Source organism: Nothobranchius furzeri, chromosome 12 (genome assembly GCF_043380555.1).
Source record: "Nothobranchius furzeri strain GRZ-AD chromosome 12, NfurGRZ-RIMD1, whole genome shotgun sequence".
NCBI lineage: Eukaryota > Metazoa > Chordata > Actinopteri > Cyprinodontiformes > Nothobranchiidae > Nothobranchius > Nothobranchius furzeri.
This window is the reverse complement of record NC_091752.1, coordinates 69,786,133-69,806,264: the sequence shown is the minus strand read 5'-3', so window position 1 is coordinate 69,806,264 and position 20,132 is coordinate 69,786,133. Positions and strand designations below refer to the sequence as shown.

General features: G+C 43.4%; 1 protein-coding gene across 7 annotated transcripts in view; it reads right to left on the bottom strand.

The window, feature by feature from the left end:
- LOC129161194 (oocyte zinc finger protein XlCOF6-like) overlaps positions 1-20,132 on the bottom strand; it is a 92,104-nt gene that overhangs the window by 37,436 nt on the left and 34,536 nt on the right. For 4 of the 7 annotated variants that reach the window (XM_070542914.1, XM_070542920.1, XM_070542913.1 and 1 more), the window contains one exon: positions 7,772-7,884. The exons of 2 other annotated variants lie outside the window; for them this stretch is intronic. The gene's annotated coding sequence lies outside the window, so the exon portion shown is untranslated. Of the gene's footprint in view, positions 1-7,771; positions 7,885-8,997; positions 9,600-20,132 lie in introns of those variants that run through there. One more of the 7 variants, XM_070542918.1, reaches the window with a different exon arrangement.

Genomic DNA, 20,132 nt, shown 5'->3' with positions numbered 1-20,132 from the left:
TAATGTTTTTTTTTAAACTTTTTTTTCATAGATCTTTTGAACAACTTCAGCCCTGCTCAAACATAAAAAAAATTCAATCATTTTGAGGTTTTTAACCCCTGAAATGCCAGTTTGAATACTCAAAAGTCATTGATGTAATTTATGAAGGAAAAAAAACAGCACCGAGTTATTTTCTAAACAAACAGGTAACGAAACCGTTCCTGCGTTTTAAAAAGAAAGACAGCATGGAATTAGCCTTGGACATGTCAAGAGTCTAGCAAAATATCACATTTTATGCTTTTTTAGTTTTTGTGTAGCAGCAGATTTAAAATTTACCACCCTCTTGTGCCTGTTATGGACAAAAACGTCCCATTGACTTCAATGCAAACCACAGTTTTTGATCCTGTATTATCTGCAGCAAATATTCATGCTTTCTGTGATGTAATGGTTTCATTTTGGACAAAAGTAGTCAAATTTATGATTTTTACTGTTCACCACCAAATTCAGTCATTTCTTCATATGTTGCCCAGGCGAGAAAGTTTACACATTTCTATAGATCTTCTGCGGTTTTTATTGAAGTCAGAAGCTCAGCATGTAAACAAAACACAGTTTCACTCTCCTACTGAACATCAAAGGGTAGAAAACAAAAACAATATGTTTATGCACCTGGCTGGAGCTCAGGCACATCCAAACTCTTTGTAGTTCAGTTTGTTTATGAAAGGGCAGAAGTGTGAATGCATGCATGTGAAGTGACTCCTTGGAGCTCTTCGGTCATCTCCAAAATGACACGTTTTCCCTGGCCGACCTCTGCAGCCTCACCAGCAGCTTTCCCTGTGTTGACCTGACACTTCCAGGCATAGGAAGTGGCAACATCAGCAGTGACCCAGAGTTTCAATCCGTACTTTGCTGGTTTACTTGGCATATGTTGGCGAAACTTGCACCTGCCTCTGAAAGGGACAAGCTGCTCATCAGCACACACATCTAACCCAGTGTTGAAAAGCATTTGGAGGCGATGGGTCCACATGTCCCAAATCGAGCGGATAGGGGCCAGCTTGTCCTGCCTGAGACGGGAAGGCCTGTTCAGCTAATCATCAAACCGGAGGGTGGAGTTGATCATCTTGAATTTGGTGTGACTCATGGTGGCCAGGAAGATTGCATGTCCACAGTGGTCATCCCAAAGGCTGCAGGTGGATTCCCCTTTGGACTGGTACACACCAGCCAAAATCAGGAGCCCAATGTATGCTCTCACTGCGATGTCATCAATATCCCACCAGTTCTTCACCGCACGTCTTCCATTTAGATTTGTCATGTTGACGATGATTTCAGTCATTTCTGGAGTAAATAATAAATCAAAGGAGGACACTAGGGCTGCAACTAACGATTATTTTTCATAATCGATTAATCTGTCGATTATTTTTTTCGATTAATCGGTTTGTTATTGTTTAGCTATTTAACCTATACAAGTGATGAATACATTTCAGTTAAGAAAAAGAAAAACATAAGAGAATTGTGCAGTTGACTGCAATCTATTTTATTGCACATGAACACAGTCAGCAGTGAAAAATGAGCTAAACTGTGCAAAATATCAGTCCAGAATCATTTTTTGGGATGAAAATATAAGAGGTAAATTCCATAAAAAATAATGTAGAATCTAGAATAGAGTTTGTAAGTGGTATGAATTGCTGGGGGGTGAGTGTCTTGTTCCCCATGTAGTTGTCCATCGTTGCTTGTTTTTTTCTTCATAAGAAACACAAATTGACTGACATAAGTACACATATAAAATAAAGCAGCACACACACACACTACAACACTAAATCAATATTATATTATTTGAATTAATTAACAATATAAAGTGATCATAGATTTTGATAAAAATGTGTTGTGAGGCGTTTTACAGCGTTAAGACAGTAAAACAGCCTTTTAATAGTAAAAGAATGACTTTCTGAATTTCTCCTGTATTTAAAAATTGAAAGCGTTCAACTATGCCGCGTTATTTTCACCTGGACACAGCTCGTCTGTATATTTTTCTCCGCGGAGTTGTCCTTTTTTGAATGAGGAACATAGTTATGGGTTTTTGCCGTTTTTCTCTTAACGAGAACATTCTTATAAACAGACGTGCTAAATTTGGCAAGTGCATGATTCACAACACGGAGATTCATGATTGCATCTAGTCAATCAGAAGTAGAACAACGTAGACTGACGTGGCAAAAAAAAAACATGTTTAATATTCACTATAAGGAACTCAGCTAAAACACTAAGTCCCAAATTTGATCTGCGTGTAGTGATGGACCACTATATTTAGCTTGTTTATTTTCTGTTACTTACCGGGCTGGCTCCTCCTCTGCTGCATCAGCCCCCACATGTTTTCGTCTTAAATGTTCACTTAGGGACGTCGTGCTTCCGTGCCATGCTAGATGGTTTTTGCATATTTTGCAGGTCACCCGTCTTTTCATGGCATCTAGAGTGAAGTGCTCCCATACTCGTGAGGTTTTTGTCCGGGATTTCTCCAGTTTTGTCGCTTCTATTTTTCTTCCGTATTTCTTGTTCCGCCATCTCTCACAGCAAGATGAGCATCAGTAACGTGTTACGCCATGAAAACCGAGGGCACTTATTGGCTCGTTTCTTCTTCTACGGCTCCACTGGTAGATCAGTGGCTCATTACTGCCACACACTGGCGGCAAATTTAAAAGATTGTAACCGATGTCAGATTGTGGTAAAAAATAGACTTTATGCGGTAAAATGTGATTATTAAACAACTAATCGATGACTAAAAAAGTTGTTAACTATTTTAATAATCAATTATAATCGATTAAATCGATTAGTTGTTTCAGCTCTAGAGGATACCACATCGTAAATGTGTGTGATGGTGTAATGTGTTGGCCCAGGATTCAAACATCTTGCAGCAGGAACATAGTGGGAAGTTTCGGCGTTAGTAGGAAACCAGACTTGCCCACTTTTAGAAATCCATCCTGGAATCAAAAACTGTGGTTTGCATTAAAGTCAATGGGACGTTTTTGTCCTCTAATGGCTCGAGTGTATAGTAAATTTTAAATGTGTTGCTATGTAAAAACTATAAATGCAAAAAATTCTAAAGTTTAGATATTTCATAACATAATCAAGAATGATTTGTACTAAACACCCCAGGCAAAAAAATGTCTTTTCTAGAAAATAACTAAGTTTTAGTGTTTTTTTTTTCATGAATCGGGGTGATGTGGGTGTGTTTGGAGGACTTGGTCAGAAGCCGAGCACAGGCGTTCTGAACCACCTGTAGACGGTTCAGGGAGGTTCTGCTCAGACACGTGAAAAGAGAGTTACAGTAGTCTAAGCGTGAGGAGATGAAGGTGTGGAGAACTGTCTCAAGTTCAGAGCGGGACAGAATGGGATTCAGCTGTAAGGGAAAAATTAGGTTCTTACATTTTAATTAATGAGCCGTAAGGCGTGGGATTCCATAGGAAATATGAAATCCGCCTCATGGATCGGGGTTGGTTAAACCAGAAGATCGGGTCTTTTTAATGCAGAGATCATGTAACCGTTATGTATTCACTCAGAGACAACAGAATAGAACGAGTCAAGTTTAAAAGATAAGAAATTTTATTACTAACAATTAAACTAGGCTTATTTAAGAACTAAGTGTATAGTGCGACTAAATATGGATGAGGCGGTGAATGGATGACGTGTCATGTAAATCAGAACCCGCAAATCCGAAGGAGCGATTAGTTCTGACGGGAACTGAAGATGTTGGTTTGGAATAAGCTGGGGTTCGTTTCAGAACTGCATGAGACACCATTAAGCCACGCCTACCTGCCTGGTGGAAGTCCTCTGTGAGATCAGGAATGTCGAGGTCCACCCGGACCCTCTCTGGTAGCAGAGCGGCGGTTCCGACCAGACCCGTCTCGAGATACTGCCGGCACACGACTCTTGTCTTGGCGTCTGTTCAAACCCAGCCTGGGTCAGTGGAGCTCTTATTCTGAAAGGAGCTGTTGTCGTTGCTTGTTGTTATAGCGACTGGATTTTCTCAGCTTGTCGTGGTTCTTTCGGTTGAGGAGTTAAAGTTCAGGATTGGCCACTCCGTCACTTTGCTCTGGAACGCTTTGAACTGCATTAGAGCTGACGTGGCATCTGTTTCATACCTCGGATGTTTTGGTTTATTGTTGAATGAAAATTACCAAACACCGTCAGAAGCACGCCTCCGTCAGATCTGTAAGATTCTGATTGGATCAGTGAAAAAATGTGTCAAGTCCTTTTAACACTACGTGAAATGAGTCCTGTTGAACCATTTAAAGTTACATTACTTCATTTCTAAGATCATAATAAAATAATTCATATTTTAATTTCACAGGTCGGTCACATCTTGTTATATCGACTAACACTTTGATGGATTAGCTTTATTAAAATAGAGTTCTTTGATTAATCAAAAGGAAAGAATTCATTCTTCTTTCTTCTGTCTTCATGCTGGAATGTAAACAGTTTAGAAACGACTGTATGACCTTCAGGCTGTTTCAGACACACTGACACTGTGTCAAAAGGAAACAGCTGTTAGGGTAGAAATGGCTCCTTCAGCACGTTACACAGCTTAGCAACGTTCCTGAGATGGAAGAAGGAAGAGCCAACAAGAGAACTGGCATGAGAATCCAGGGTGAGAGCTGGGTCAAAGGTCACGCCAAGATTCCTGACAGAGGGTTTGGTGTGGGAAGCAAGCTGACCAAGAGAGTCTCTGACTTTGGGAACCAGCTTCTCTGGAGCACAGATGAAGATCTCAGTCTTATCTTCATTCAGCTGTAGAAAGCTCCCACCATCCAGGTTTTAATGGAGTCTAAGCAGGAGAGTAACAGCTGCAGCGTAGACATCTCATGGGGCTTAAAGGAGATGTACAGTTGGATGTCATCCGTGTGAAGACGGTAGGAGACTCCTTTAAATGAGCTCAGCAGGTGCTGTAAAGGAAGCAGATAGAGCAGGGCTGTGCAGAGACCTTTGAAGGGGCGGGTGCTCAAAGTTAAAAAAGGGGCACATATACAGGGTTTTCCTGTATTCAAATTTGCGTGGCGGCCGCCTCCAGCTATTTTTGTGCCGCCCCAGCCTGATTTCACTCTGCCCCCAGCTATATGGATGTTACTGTAACTGCAGTTGCAGCGTTGCGCCACTACAGGGCGCTGTACCAGCAGCGGTGCACCGAAAAGCGCTAAAACCGCTGCAGAAAAAGATCAAAATCTCATAGTGTGATGTGGCTGCAGCCCAGATTGGACAAAACAAGCAATAACTGGAGTTCTGTGTGTAAACTGGCCTGAATATGAAAATAGAAAACAAGAAACACAAGAAAAAGTTGTAAACGACAGCTTTACTTTAGAAAAAAAGTATAGAAAAGTCAGACAACTGCTAAACAGGGAATCAAAAACAGATGTGTAGAAAAACAACTGTTGCTCAGAGTAGGGCTGTCGCGGTAACCGCAAAAATGAAATATCGCAGTATGAAGAAGCCCACCGCGCTGCATCATGGGCCACCGCGATTACTGAACTTGGTTCAACTCAATGATGCATGTTGAGAAGGATGGCTGCACTGGTATCAAAATGAAACGTTACTTCGCTCCTTTGGGAGCACTTTGGTTTTCAGTACGTCAGCTGCTGCGCAGCCAGGGTCCTTGGCCGAGACAGAGCTGCCACCAGCGGCAAAAAAATAATAATAAACGCTCGGAGACCTGCTGAAGTCCCGGACAAGCACTGCTTCTGCAACCATCCCGAAGAGAGTTTGAGTCGAGCTGGAGCTCACTCGCTACCTGCAGGAGGAATGCATCCACCCTAAGAAACCCCTGACATGGTGGAGCAACAACCGGGAGAGATTCCCTTTGCTCGCCAGAGTCGCACGCAAGTACGTGTGCGTTAGTGCAACGAGCGCACCATCCGAGAGGGTTTTCAGTGTTGCTGCAAATGTTGCCCCCCCTCTCAGATCCTCTCTCAAACCGTAGTTAACATGCTGGTTTTCCTTGTGGGTAACAAGGACGTGACCGAGCTATAAATCACCGTCATTCGTGTGTGAAAGTGAAATGATAGTGCCGCGTGCCCGGTACATGTAATTTTTTATGCTTGATTTTAAACAACTAAACAAAATGGGGACTTGTTTCTTATTTGTTAGATGCTGCAGCCAAATTTGCATTTAAAAGTTTAACCTCCTGAATTTTGTTGTTTTTAAGTTCAGTCGGACTCCGACTGTCGGAGAAACAAACGTTACTGCGATCTGTGTTGTTACTGCCCTTTGATCTGCATTCAGTAAAGTGTTATTAAAGAAGGCACGGCAATTTTTAACCCTTTTTAAATGTGTGAACATTATGTTTAGATAGTACTGCAATAAAAAGAAAATGCTGCAATAATATCGCACACCGCAACATTAAGCCACCCTGAATCACTGCAGGGGGAATTCCTCAACCGCGACAGCCTTAGTACACTGTGCGACTTTTTCACTCGCAGCGTTCAGCTTCAGCTCAAACTGCACGACTTCCTCGCAGAGCAGATCTCACGAGCCAGGTGCTCACACTGTACGTCTGGTAGCAACACGTCGGACCTAAAAATATGTTAAAAATAGCAGTTTTTACACAACACGTCAGACTTTTTTGTCTTGTTTTGCCTGTTGTCCTTCGGGAGTGCTGCAGGAGGACACACAGGGATTTATGGGGGTTGGATGAGGAAACGAAATAAAGAAAGTAAATCTGTGTTTTGTGATCAGTTTCATTTGACATGAACACGACAAACACGCTTTCTTGACAATCTTTGTGAGTAAAAAAAACGTGTAGAAAGAAAAACGAACAGCGTGTGTTATTAGGGAAATAGCGGGGAGCGGCGTTGATGCAGGATTGCGCATGCGCCGTGAGCGGTTCTGATACTTTTTGGGTCGCAGCTGCTCGCAGCGCCGCTTCAACAGTGTGATACCCTCACGAGGGACGAGCAAAATATTAAACACACCAGAAGTCCGTGTGACCTCACGACTGCTGATCAGCAGCTGGTCACGTGGTGTTAATCGCCTCTCGTAACCCCCTGTACACTACACGACCGCTCGGCGCAAAACTCGCCCCGATGTCGTGGATTCTCGCACAAGAGGAAAATTGGCTCAAAAAAGTGAAAAAGTCGCACAGTGTACGCCCAGCTTTAGCGACTGCTCTCTGGAGTCACATGTGGAGGCTGTAGTAAGCATTTTGTTTTTGTCTTTAGCGCTGCAAACCATTTATTGCAGCACGGATATACTGAATAGTTTCACAACTTTTAAATCAAAAAGATAATCAGTCCATCGCCATTCTCCTTCCCGGTACCTCCGTTCTGCTGACTCCAACCTCCTTTCCCCTTTCAGAACAAAACATGGCACCATGGGGGATCGAGCCTTTGCAGCCGCTGCCCCCACACTTTGGAACTCTCTCCCACTAAACATCAGGAACGCCGTCTCTCTTTCTACTTTTAAGTCACTGCTTAAAACCCACTTCTTTAAATTGGCCTTCTCTTAAGATCAACCCAGCATCCCCCAGTCTGTTTACTATGTTTCATGTTGTTTTATTATGTGTTTATTGCATTTTTTGTGAAGCCTGACTGACCTAAAAAGCCCTAGACAAGTTTAATGTATTATTATTATTATTATTATCAGTTACGACCGCAGAAGGCAAAGTGTGTCCCCACTCCCTGTTCAGCCTTTTTCCTGCACCAGATGTGGCGTTTACAGATGTTTCACACCTGTGTGAATAACACAGCTGTCTAAGAGAAAAACCACTTCTCCAACTCATTTACTTATTTACATATCTGAAAGGTGGCAGCCCTACCTGTGTCCATGCTGTCCAGGTCCAGGTGGTGAAGAACACACGATGAATCAGTCCCAGCTGATGGATGATCCTGAAGTGGTAGCAGGTTTTCTTTAGCCGTGTTTAGCTAACAGCTGCAATAGAAACAAAGCAGGAGAGCTGATTAAGATGCTGCTTCAGAACAACGCAGGAGATTAAAGATCCAACGCTTTGGTTCTGGTCAGCTGAGGACAGATCCGGTCTGGAAAAGAGGACCTTTGGTCACCAGAGTTCACAGAGTTCTCTTCTGTTCTTCCAGCTACAGGCTAAATTGAAGATGGATGCTCTACAAAAATACTAACAACGGTTTCTCCTGTTTAGTTCTGTCTGGTGGCTCACTAAAAGTCAAATCCAGCATGGCAGCATCTCATGGAGCCAACAAGGAAAGCAAGGTGTGATATCAGCAGAGGGCTGGAAGCTGAGAAGGTAAAGAACAACACAACCTGAGGGTTCCTCGTCTCCAGCTGAGCCAAGAGCACTAAAGGGTTTCGTTTAGAGTTTACATGAAGAAGTAGTGAGTTTATTTATTTATTCTTTATTTAACCAGGAAGGTCCCATTGAGATCACAAACCTTACTTTCAAGGGAGTCCTGGCCAAGAGGCAGCTCCACGGACGTGTAATGTACATGAAAACACAGGAATCCCAGCTAAATGAACTTTAGGTGTGTTTTAGCAGAATGCTATTGTGTTTTCAGTATTATTATTGATTACTAAGTCATTATATTATACATTTACTCAGTAGAATGTGTCTTTCTAAAGTTGTAATTATTTTTATTTACATGTAAATATGCATCCCTGAAAAACATCTGCTTAACGAATGCTCTGAAACATCAGCTGGCATTTCTTTTTAGCCTGTTTTGTCTATTTAATACTTGCTACTTGGTTCATTTTCATGCTGAATGCTGTTGAGTAAACTTCTGTCTGTAGCAAGGAGCTGCCGTTGTGTGTGTGCGTGTGCGCCTGTTCTATGGATCTCTTTATTAAAACTATTTAACGGTAATAAAATAGTTTGATTTTAAACAGGGAAATCCCCACTCGCGATTTAGCGATAGCATAATGCTAACTCCATTAGGCCGCTAGCGTGCTTTCCCTCACAAAGAAACGGTGTCCACTCACCAAGTGAACTTCTCCACTCACTAAAGACGGTAAATGTTCCAGATCCAACTACGTTACTGACTGTACTACCGACTACTGACTACCAAAACTCACCAAGTCCACCGAGTTATCTCAGAACAGCTCAGCTTCTAGGTCGTGTCTCGGCAACTGCGTTGGCTACAGCTTAGCTTAGTTGTAGCACGAGGCGCGGAGTGGCCACTGGGCACAACAATACCATATATGGAAATGGTGCCATTGCTTTCCGGAACTAAAGGGGGCGCTAATGTCGAGCTACCGTTTTGGAAAAATCTTGATTCAAACTGTTCATGAAAAAATATATATAAATCTAGGTAAACTATCGTAATTTCTATATTTCTGATTCATTAATAGTTACAGTTTATTACAATATTTTTTGTACGTCGTTGTACTAAACATGACACAGTCAACAATCATTTAAAACTATAATTTTCAATAATCTTCATCAAAGAATGACTGATTCTTCACACTTTTCACATCACTTTAATTTTTTTAAATTAGTGTGGTATTTTTTAATCGCCAATGTCATTCGAAATCTCATGAGGATGATTTTTACAAATGGCCTAGTTTTATACTATTTGTAGGAAACTGTAACCATTTGAGTTTGATGAGACTATTCATAGTATTTAAAACTGATATTTAAACCTAATTCCTCCAAAGATGTAACATCAGCTCTCCTAAGTGTCACCTGTGTCTCCAAATGAAATGAGTTGCTTTAATATCTGAAGATTTCTACAGTAAATCTGTCTGAAATGTGGCACACAGGTACAGTAGGTGTTCCAGAGTAAGGAAGTGGTGAAAGTTGAACATCAGCTATGAAGGATGATTTTTTATGAATTTTTGAATATTAACCAGACTGTCACGAGTGTGGACTGAATATAAGTTTGCTTTAATATCTGAAGATTTCTACAGTAAATCTGTCTGAAATGTGGCACACAGGTACAGTAGGTGTTCCAGAGTAAGGAAGTGGTGAAAGTTGAACATCAGCTATGAAGGATGATTTTTTATGAATTTTTGAATATTAACCAGACTGTCACGAGTGTGGACTGAATACAAGTTTTCTTTAATATCTGAACATTTCTACAGTAAATCTATCTGAAATGTGGCACACAGGTACAGTGGGTGTTCCAGAGTAAGGAAGTGGTGAAAGTTGTACGTCAGCTATGAAGGATGATTTTTTATGAATTTTTGAAATTGCAACCAGACTGTCACGAGTGTGGACTGAATATGTTTGCTTTAATATCTGAAGATTTCTACAGTAAATCTGTCTGAAATGTGGCACACAGGTACAGTAGGTGTTCCAGAGTAAGGAAGGTTGAAAGTTGTACATCAGTGTTGGTCTCTCTTCCGTTAGACCAAGCACGGGTACGGAGTAGATGGAGTTAAACACCTTTTAAGTTGACAGAACGAGGAGACAAATGATCAGAAGTCCATTCACTGTTTCGCCGCTCATGAGGGGGAGAGCCTCTGCAGCAAGTCCCGCGACCTGCTCTTGCCAGATGCTTCGGACAGACTCTCGCCGTTCTACTGAAAACGGCTGATTTTTATTGAAGATTACAGGAATGTTACATACGCAGTTTGCCATGTACATACGTCAATGATCATGACAGGTGAAAATAACAGCCTTGTTAGCGGACAGTTTAATACATCAATAGAACATACATCCTTGAGATTACCAGGAACATCCTGATATATTCATGACAGGAGAAGATACATTCACTGGTACCGAGAGGCACTGAGTGGAGATGGAATGTGCACACTCCTTTCTCTTGTGCAGGAGAAGATACACAGCTATTAATCTTTGTGTGAAGGCCTTGAGTATCTGAGCGAGTTTCCATAGCATAGATAATAAAATGAGCTTATAAGGTAAATATATATATATTGCCTTGTTAGGCAGGATCTAACATGTCACAAGAACTTGTAATTCTTAAGATAAGCAGAAACATCCTTGGTAACCTGGTACAAGAAGAGACTGCAATGTCTCACTCCCTTTTGGAGTTCCTGCAGCTGTTTTAAGAGCTTGTGCAGGAGAGAAACACAGAGAGACCTTTATATTATAACATGATCCCATAATGAAAAGAGTAGCATGTAAGAATGAATAATAAAAGAGCTTATATGAGAGTTACATATATTTTCAATCCCCCTTTTGAACTCTTTTAAGAGTTCACCAAAGATGTAGGAAATCAAAACAACAACAACCCCAAATTCCATCAAAAAGAATATAATAAGCAGAGTTTAAAAACACCAATACAAACAATCAATCAGATTACATTTTCTCATATCTCTAGCAGTAAACTAATACAAAAAACATGATTATACTTTCAACTGAACATGTCACAACATGTATGGATCGCATGCAACTCCATATGAGGGCGAAAAACCCTAATTATCATATGTTTATAGGGAAAATTCCCCCATGTCCCCCCATTTGTCATATCTCAATTTTGGGGCGAACGCCTGTTGGCATAGAGTGTGCATGCCTAGGACATCAATGATCAACAAAAAAAATAAAAACAAAACAATCAAAAAATGCATAGAAATGAACTAGTGAAAGGGTCGTTACATTAATCACTGAACATTCTCACACTCTAACAACATCTTCTTCATCATGAGAGTCATCACTATCATCAGAGGGTTCCCCTCCCAAATAGATGTTAGGATTGGCTAGTAACAAGGGCATCTGGATAATTGGGTCAGCAGGTGGAGGAGAGATGGCAATGGTAATCAATCTCTGGACTAGTTGCCTAAGACAGGGGATACAGCAACAGCCGCAAGTAACAAGAATGGCAGCGAAGACAGACATGGACACCAGGACGGAGGAAACGAGCGATTTGTATTTACCAAATACATCAAGCCAAGAGTCCCACATGGAGGTGTCTACACCAGAGTGGGATTTCATTTTTTCTGTCAAAGAGCGAAGGCCGTCTAAGGCCTTAGTTAAGCTACCGTCCGAGGCCGTATTGTTGGGTATGTAAACACAGCAATCGTGAGAAAACATGGCACACACGCCGCCTTTTTCAGCTAACAGCATGTCTACAGCAATTCTGTTTTGGAAAGCCATCAAGGAAGTAGCCGATAGTTGTTGGTGAACTGCCTCAAGTGCAGTACGAGTGTAGTTACTTAAGAGTTGAACATTGAAATGGATGTAGTTAATGCGGTCGACATTTTTATTGGGAGTTATCCAGACAAAAATAGATTCCCATCCGGCGGCTATTTGGTCAACTAATTTGTATTTGTCTGGAACGCCTCTGGGGACGCCAATGGCATCTATATAAGTGGGATTGTGAAATGCAGGTAAAGCTTGTAAAGAGCGCTTTCGTCGGGTGCTAGAGTAAGAGCTGGAAATAGGGGTATCATGAAGGGTTACGGGAGTAACGGTGACAGGTAACAGTAAAGTGATAAGGGCACACAAACCTGAAGATTCCCTGGGAAACCCATTATAGAGCTGAGGAGCACCACACCACCACCAGAGATTGGCACGCTTTTTGGGTTTGAATTGTGAAGAAACTGACACGGTTGTATTAACGCACCAATTTGTGGTGACATTTCCTAGAAAAGGACCGCCTCGTCCAATTAGATGAATACAACTGAAGTTATTAGGGGCCACAATGTTTGAAAAGAAGGGCGTACCAATGTCATCACCTGGTTTTTGCTTAGGAAAGATTTGTCCAAACTTAGTACAATTAGAATTTAGGGAAGTCCCGTTCATCAAATGGAGGAAACATTCTGGAGGGATCGGAGGTGGTACAATACGGAGAGTAGGACGAGCTGAAAGGCAAACAAGACAATCTTGATCTGAGGCATTAGCTGCTTGTTCAGCCAGGAGTAACCAATTGTTAGTGCTAGCGGAAATGCCTGTAACCGTCTGAAACGTCTCATCAACAGAAGGGCTTTTAGTGTCAATAGTTATTGCTGGTGAGGGTTTATTTACTTTATTCATGTCAGTTAACACAGGAGTGGGGTGAGATTTACTTAGCCCGACAATATCAAAGACCGTAGAGGTAGGTGATGTAATATTACGGACACAAAGGTGCACTGTCCAGTAGTACCTTCCACTAATCCAGGGAGCAAGTACAAATAGGGTACATCCGAGAGAGTTTATTGGGCTAATTATGAAAGTCAAAGGGCCTGTTTTGGATCCGCCTTGTTTTATCAATTTGATTCTGGTACGCCAAGTTGTAGCTACTCCTTTGGAGTAGGATGACCAATCATCGCCTGTTTCAGCAACAAGACTGCTCCACTTCCATTGAGAATAAGATCCCCACGTTAAGTACCAAACATGCTCTTTCAGATCAGATGGCGTGTAACGACCATGGGCAGGGTTCGAGGGCAAAACATCGTAGGGGAGTGTAACCGTGGTGGCTGTGGATAATGGAATACACAGAGTGATTGCTTGGGTTAAATAGAGAAAATCAGAGTTACAAGGAGGTGAGGGGGATGGGAGAGGTAGGGATCGTTTGTGTCGGTCAATAGGTGGGGTATGGGCTGTTGGTGTTAGCGGGGTATTCTTAGTGGATGTAGGGTGTGAGGGTGGCAAGGGGAAGTCATTACAGAGGAACAAAATAGCCAATGGGATACATAGCAGGATAACAGTGAGAAGTAGGATCAGGAGACGCTGCCTGCACGTGAGAATAGGAGGGAATGGCCAAGACATAATTAGGCTTATACCGGTGTTAATTTAAGAAATTGTATGGGTTATAGCTGCTGTAATCAGTACCAGAGAACGCGCTATAAGCTAAAATTGCAATTGTTAACAAATCTTCTAAATTGGAGAAATCGCGAAAGTATCTGTCGTTCCTAAACCCCAACCTGCTGTCCCTGTATGCCAACCGGTTCAGCTTACTTGGATACCAGACTATTGTAAAGGATTCTTGTTGAATTATGTTACCCTCAGAATCTTCTTCTGGCCAGGACAAATGAGTAATCAGAATGTACATAAAGGTTGTAGAAATGCAATGAGCACAAACATATATCTAATACTTAAACAGGTAAATGAATAATAATATAAAATGAGTAGAGGGTGTAGAATATTACCCTTGTAAAATAAATGAGGGTGTGAAATAGAACCCAGATAAAATAAATGAAGGGTGTTAAATATAACCCTTGTAAAATAAATGAGGGTGTTAAATAGAACCCTTGTAGAATGTTCATAGGGTGGTTACTTCTTCCCCCTGTTGAGGTCCCTTCACTGGCTCCAGGCAGCTGCAGGGGGTGATGATATCAAGATTCTCGTCCTGCAGGATGTGGTGGTAGCTTGGCACGCTACCTCGTCCCGCAGAATTGGTAGCTTGGCACGCTACTGTAGCCAGCTACTTCTCTTCCTGGTTTTTAGGTCCCTTGTTGTGTTTGTGTTTTTTTTTTTTTTTTTTTTTTCTGTCAGGCAGAAGTCAGCTGCTTCCCGTCCTGGTCCTTGGATATTTTTCTGGTCAGGCAGATGTCGGCTGCTTCTCTTCCAGGTTAGGCTCCTCCCTCTGGGACAGGTTCTCTCGGACCTCGGTCAGGGTGCGGTGTGGCTCCTCCGCAGCAGCACACTGGGTCCAATGGTACCAGGAGTCTCCTTTGCCGTCCAGCCGGACAGCGTGTGACGTCCTCTCCGTGATCCTGTAGGGTCCGGTCCACCTCGGTTCCGTCCACTTCCTTTTGGTGACTTTCAGCAGGACCCAGTCTGTCCCAGGTTGTGGAGATGGGGCATCTGTGGTGGTACAATCAGCCTTAACCTGTAACGAGAACTGAGAGACAAGACTATGCAACAGGTTATAATATGACCTTGAGTCGAGGGAGTCAGTCAAGTCAGCAGTCAGAGGTAGTTTTGTGGCGGGTCCTGGAAACGGCCGTCCAGTCTGTAGTTCAAAGGGAGTAAACCTTGTGGTTTTGTTAACTGAGCTCCGTGTGGACATCAGAGCAAGGGGCAAAGCATCTAACCAAGTTAATTTGGTCTGTGCACAGATTTTAGCCAATTTGACCTTTAGCGTTTGATTCATCCTTTCCACCTTTCCCTGGGATTGAGGATGATACACTGAACCAAACTTGTGTTTCAGTCCCAGCATGGTTTCAACCTCTTGTAGATCTTTGTTCTTAAAATGTGTCCCATTGTCCGATCTGATCTTTTCCGGGAACCCGTGTTGGGGAATGTAATGATTGATCAGACATTTGATGACTGTTTTGCTGTCTTCTTTTTTCGCAGGCCAAGCCTCCGGCCATCCAGTGTAGGCATCTACACACACTAGGAGATACCTGTAGCCTTTTACCCTGTCAATCATATCTGTGAAATCTATGATTATCTCTTTTCCAGGGCATGTTGGTATTGGAAATTGACCTTGGATTGGTTTCAGGGTAGGTTTAATGCCAAACTGAGTACACTCTGTACAAGTTTTAACCAAATACCTGGCCATGTCTGTTAGGTATGGATGCCACCAGGGGGACAAATTTCTCATCATCTGTGCTACACCAACATGTCCAACACCATGTGCTTCTTCCATTGCAGTTTGCCTGATGCCAGGTGGTAGTATGGGTCTACCATCTGGACTTCTCCAAACATCTGTGTTAGTGGCGCCTCTTGCCAACCATAAAGTTTTTTCCTGTGTTGAAGCCTGATCTTGCATGTCTTTCAGTGTTTCTTTTGTGATGGATATTCTAGGATCAATGCTTTTTTCAACAGTTGCTGTTTCAACCACCAGGTTATATACAGGAAGATATTCAGCTGTTATCTTGGCAGCTCTATCTGCCTCCTGATTTCCCTTAGATACAAAGTCAGAGCCCTGACTATGTCCTTTGCATTTTATCACTGCCACTTCTGCTGGAAGGAATAAAGCTTCTGCTAGTTCCCTCATCTCAGACTCATGTCTTATGGGTTTCACCCCAGCAGTCACAAAGCCAGCTCTCAACCACTGTTTCAATTCAACATGCACGGCTCCTACAGCATAAGCTGAGTCACTGTAAATATTTACTCTCTTCCCTGTGCTCATTTTGAGAGCGGCAATAATAGCTAACACTTCTGCTCTCTGTGCTGACTGTTGTCCTTTCAGCTTTTCCGCTCCTGCAGTGAACCATTCGCCTGTAGGGAGTTGCTCTACTACTGCCCAGGCAGCTTTTAGTCCATCATTGTCATCTCTGTAACAACAGCCATCTGTGAACCAATTCTTATCAGGATTTTCTAGTGGGGTTGCACTTAAATCTGGTCTGACTTTTTCTTCTATTGCTGTTCTTTGTTCGCACGAATGAGGCTCCCCATTACCCATGTGGTCTGCCATGTTTATCCCTTCATGTGTGTAGGTGATGTGTGGGGCCTCTAGGATCTTACTGATTTTTCTTTGTCTTAGTGGGGTCATGGTGAAAGCTTGTGATGTAATGTAAGCCACTACACTGTGTGTTGTTAGTACTTTCAGAGGATAGCCCATTACAATATGTGCTGTTTTTTGTAAAATTTTAGCAAGGCCTGCTACATGCTGTGTGCAAGGTGGGTGTCTTTTTTCCATGTTATCTAACATGACACTTATGTACATCAAGACTTGTCTCTGACCTCCCCCTTTTTTCTGGAACAGAACTCCATTCACATGAGTTTCTGATCCAGAAACATCAAGAAAAAATGTGGATTTGTAATCTGCAGTAGCTAAATCACTAGCAGTGGAGAGTTGTTGTTTAAGTTTTATGAAAGCTTCTTCTGCTGGAATAGTCCAGTTCAGGTGAGCTGTGAGTTGACGCATCCCAAAAGGTGCAATGAGAGCACGTAGTGGGGCAGTGAGACCAACATAGTTAGGGATGAAGTGCCTACTGTAGCCTGTCAGGCCTAGGAAAGATAACATGTCTTTGACTGTTTCAGGTTTAGAGTGATGGAGAATGGAGTTTCTGTGATCTGGTGACAATGACACACCAACTTGTGAAACCATCCTGCCTAGAAATGACACTTGTTTCCTGGCTATCTGAAGTTTGGACCGACTGACCTTAAATCCAAGCTTGGCCAAATGAGACAATAGAGTCTGAGTAGCTTGCAGACAGGAGCCTGCAGAGGGCGCTGACAAGAGCAAATCATCAACATACTGCACCAAAACACAGTCATCAGGTAGCGGGCATGTGTCTAGGAGCTGTCGCAAACATTGGTTGAACAAACCAGGTGACAGGGTGAACCCTTGTGGCAAACGCGTGTATCTGAACTGCTGCCCTCTGAATGTGAAAGAGAAAATGTCCCTCAGAGACTCATGAAGTGGAAGACAAAAGAATGCATTTGCCAAATCTATGCAGGTAAACCATGCATGTGAAGGTGGTATGTTTGTCAGAGCCACATATGGGTTAGGGACGGGAAGTGAGTCTGTGTTAAGTAGGGCGTTTATACGACGCAGGTCATGAACCATTCGATATTTACCAGTATTTTTCTTTTCTACAGGTAAAATCGGGGTATTCCATTCTGACATGGATGGCTCCAACACCCCTGCCTGCAACAGGCCATTGATGGTGTCTGCTATCCCCTCTTCAGCATACGGTTTGTGTGGGTATTGTGGAACCCACAGAGGAGCATGATCTTTTAGGTGAAAGGTCACAGGTGGGATGGACACCAACCCAACATCAGTGGGGCCTGTTGACCACAGGGAGGTGGGAAGCAAGTCTAACATTATCAGAGCATCAGGGTGATCGGTTCGTTCACGGCCATGAGATCTGCTAATTGTTTCCTGTTGTAAATGTGTCGTATTAGTACAAGCCGCAGTGATTTTAAATGTCTGAGTTGAGTCTGAATACGACACTTGTGGAAGAGGAGTTGAACGCCAATCAGTGGTTGCTAGGGAACGTTTAACCATTCCTCCTAGTTCTTTTGCCTGATGGGCTGGATGTAAAGCAAGAGAGACATGAGGTACTGCCTCATCTTCCATCATGTACCATGCCAATTGTTCCTGGGTTAGGTTGGCTGCAGCAGCCACACCTTCTGGTGCAGCATAAATATCTGTTGTTTGTACACACCATTGCTGTCCCTCTAAATGACTTTGGAAGGCTTCTTTGTACCAAACTGAATCATGTCTGTCATAGAATAATGTTAGGTGAGGAGGGTCAGGGGGAGAAACATAAGGATGGACCTGAGTCAGCCAGGGTTTCCACTGCTGGTACAGAGTCATTAAGCCAGGAGTGTCCTTGGTTTCTGTGTCCAACAGAGCCCAGTAAATCTCAGCACAGTCTGATATGTCAGGCAGTTTTTGGGCCAAGTACATGCCATCACTGGCTTCTCCGGTGCAGGGCAAAATAGTCCCTTCTGGCAGAGTGACAGTAAGTCCCGTAGGTCCACACAAAATGGTGGCTCCTAGCTTGATGAGGAGATCTCGTCCTAGTAAGTTGACTGGAACTGTTGGTGAACAGACGAAGCTGTGCAGTACTGTCTGGTTTCCCACCGTAGTTGGGAGTGGCAGGGAGAAAGGCAGAGTTTGTTGTTCCCCAGAGAAGCCCGTAACTGAGATAGTGCGCGTAGATGTCTTAGAGGGCGGTACAGTTTGCATGGTGGAGCAGGTGGCACCAGTGTCAACCAGAAATGGCTGATGTTGTCCATCTACAGTTATTGACAGCAGGGGGTCTGCCGTGGCTCCCTGACCGTCGGAGTTTCTCTGTGGGGCGTCCTATTGTCTCGGACCACCCTCCCACTGTTCCCAGCCCATCATTGGCATCTGGGTGTGGGGTCCGGTAGGCCCTCCTTGTCCTGAAAAGGTGCCTCTGCCTCGACCTTCCTTCTGTGGGCTGTATGGCAAGGGGCAGTTCCTGGACCAATGTCCTGGTTGACCACAGTTAAAGCAAATGTCTTGAGCATGTGGTCCCCCTTTGCTGCCTACTGGCCTCCACTGTCCCCTTCCCCTGAAACCGCCTCTGGTTCGACCAGCAAAAGGTGGTCGCTGGGCAGCATATGGGTTGGGTGTGTTTACATATGGGCCTGAATATTGTGGCTGTGGCTGCCCTGAATATGGTGGCTGCGGCTGCCAAGCTGTAGGTGAAACCTGATCAGGAAGTGTCTGCTGTGGTGGGGGTGTGGCTGTGGACGCAACCATTTGTTTCTTAACCTTGTCCCCCTTTTCACCTAAAGTCTTTTTTGCAGCTTGTAATTGGACCCTGAGCAATTGTTTTTGTAAATCTTCTAAGTTATCAGAGTCTTTTTCTTCCTTTACCTGCATTTTATTAAGGTTAAAAATAAGATGTTTTTTCCATTTGCTAAAATCACAATCCTGCAAATCAGGGTTATCTTCCATCTTCTGAGTCACTGAATCAGGGACTCCTTTCAGAACTGCATTTTTAAACCACATGCTGCTCGTGCCCCGTTTGGATGGGTGTTGGCCAGTTTGGGCCACCCAGGTGTCAATGGCTTGGTTCAGGTAAATTGAAGGGTTTTGTTTAGCATCCCATTTAAATTTGCACATTGAGCTGCTATCTTTCAGCGGAAACATCTTTCTGACAGCTGGGCCTAATTGGGCTATCACTCTACCGAGAGGTACAGAATTAGGATCACGAGTTGTGCCAGCATCCTTTTCTAAGGCCTCCGCCTGTGAGCGTGACGTGCATCTAGTGATTGCTGCTCTGAAGTCTCCCAATGCAAGATCCTGTCCAGCAGTGAGGGTGTCAAAGTCTGAGAGCCAAGTGTTTCCACCCTCCTGTATGTCTGGCAATTTATCTATTAAAGCCTGTATGTCCCCAAGGGAATACGGCTGATAGACTTTCTGGGCGTTGGGTTTATTCTGCACCAGGGGTAATTGGTAAGTGGGTGGTCCCATGGACCTAGTGTGTCTTCTTTCTGGCTCTGGGGATAGAGGGTGGGAAAGCAAATCCCCTTCTCCCCCACACTCTTCCTCAGAGGGCGGCTTCTGCCATTCTTCCTCTAGGAGAGATTTATGACTCTGACTGGCTGCTGGTGGGGGATCAGATGATTCATGTCCCACCAGAACCATTTTAACCACTACACTTTTATTAGGGTCTTCCTGCTCTTCACCTTTTAGCTGGGAGGATGAAAAAATTGGTGTTTGCTTTTGTTCAGGTGCTATAGGCCATACTTGTGGGCAGTTTGCCCAAGGCGCTGGAGGGGGAGCATGGAAGCTCATCCCCATGTTGTAATCAGGAGCAACCAGGCCCTGACTGAAGTAGGGAGTAGTGAACTGTTTCTGTGAGTTATCTATTTCCTGTCGTTTAGCTCTTAATTCGAACGGCGCAGCTGGGTTGCTCGCAGACGGAATGCTGTTTAATGTTTCATTGCTTCT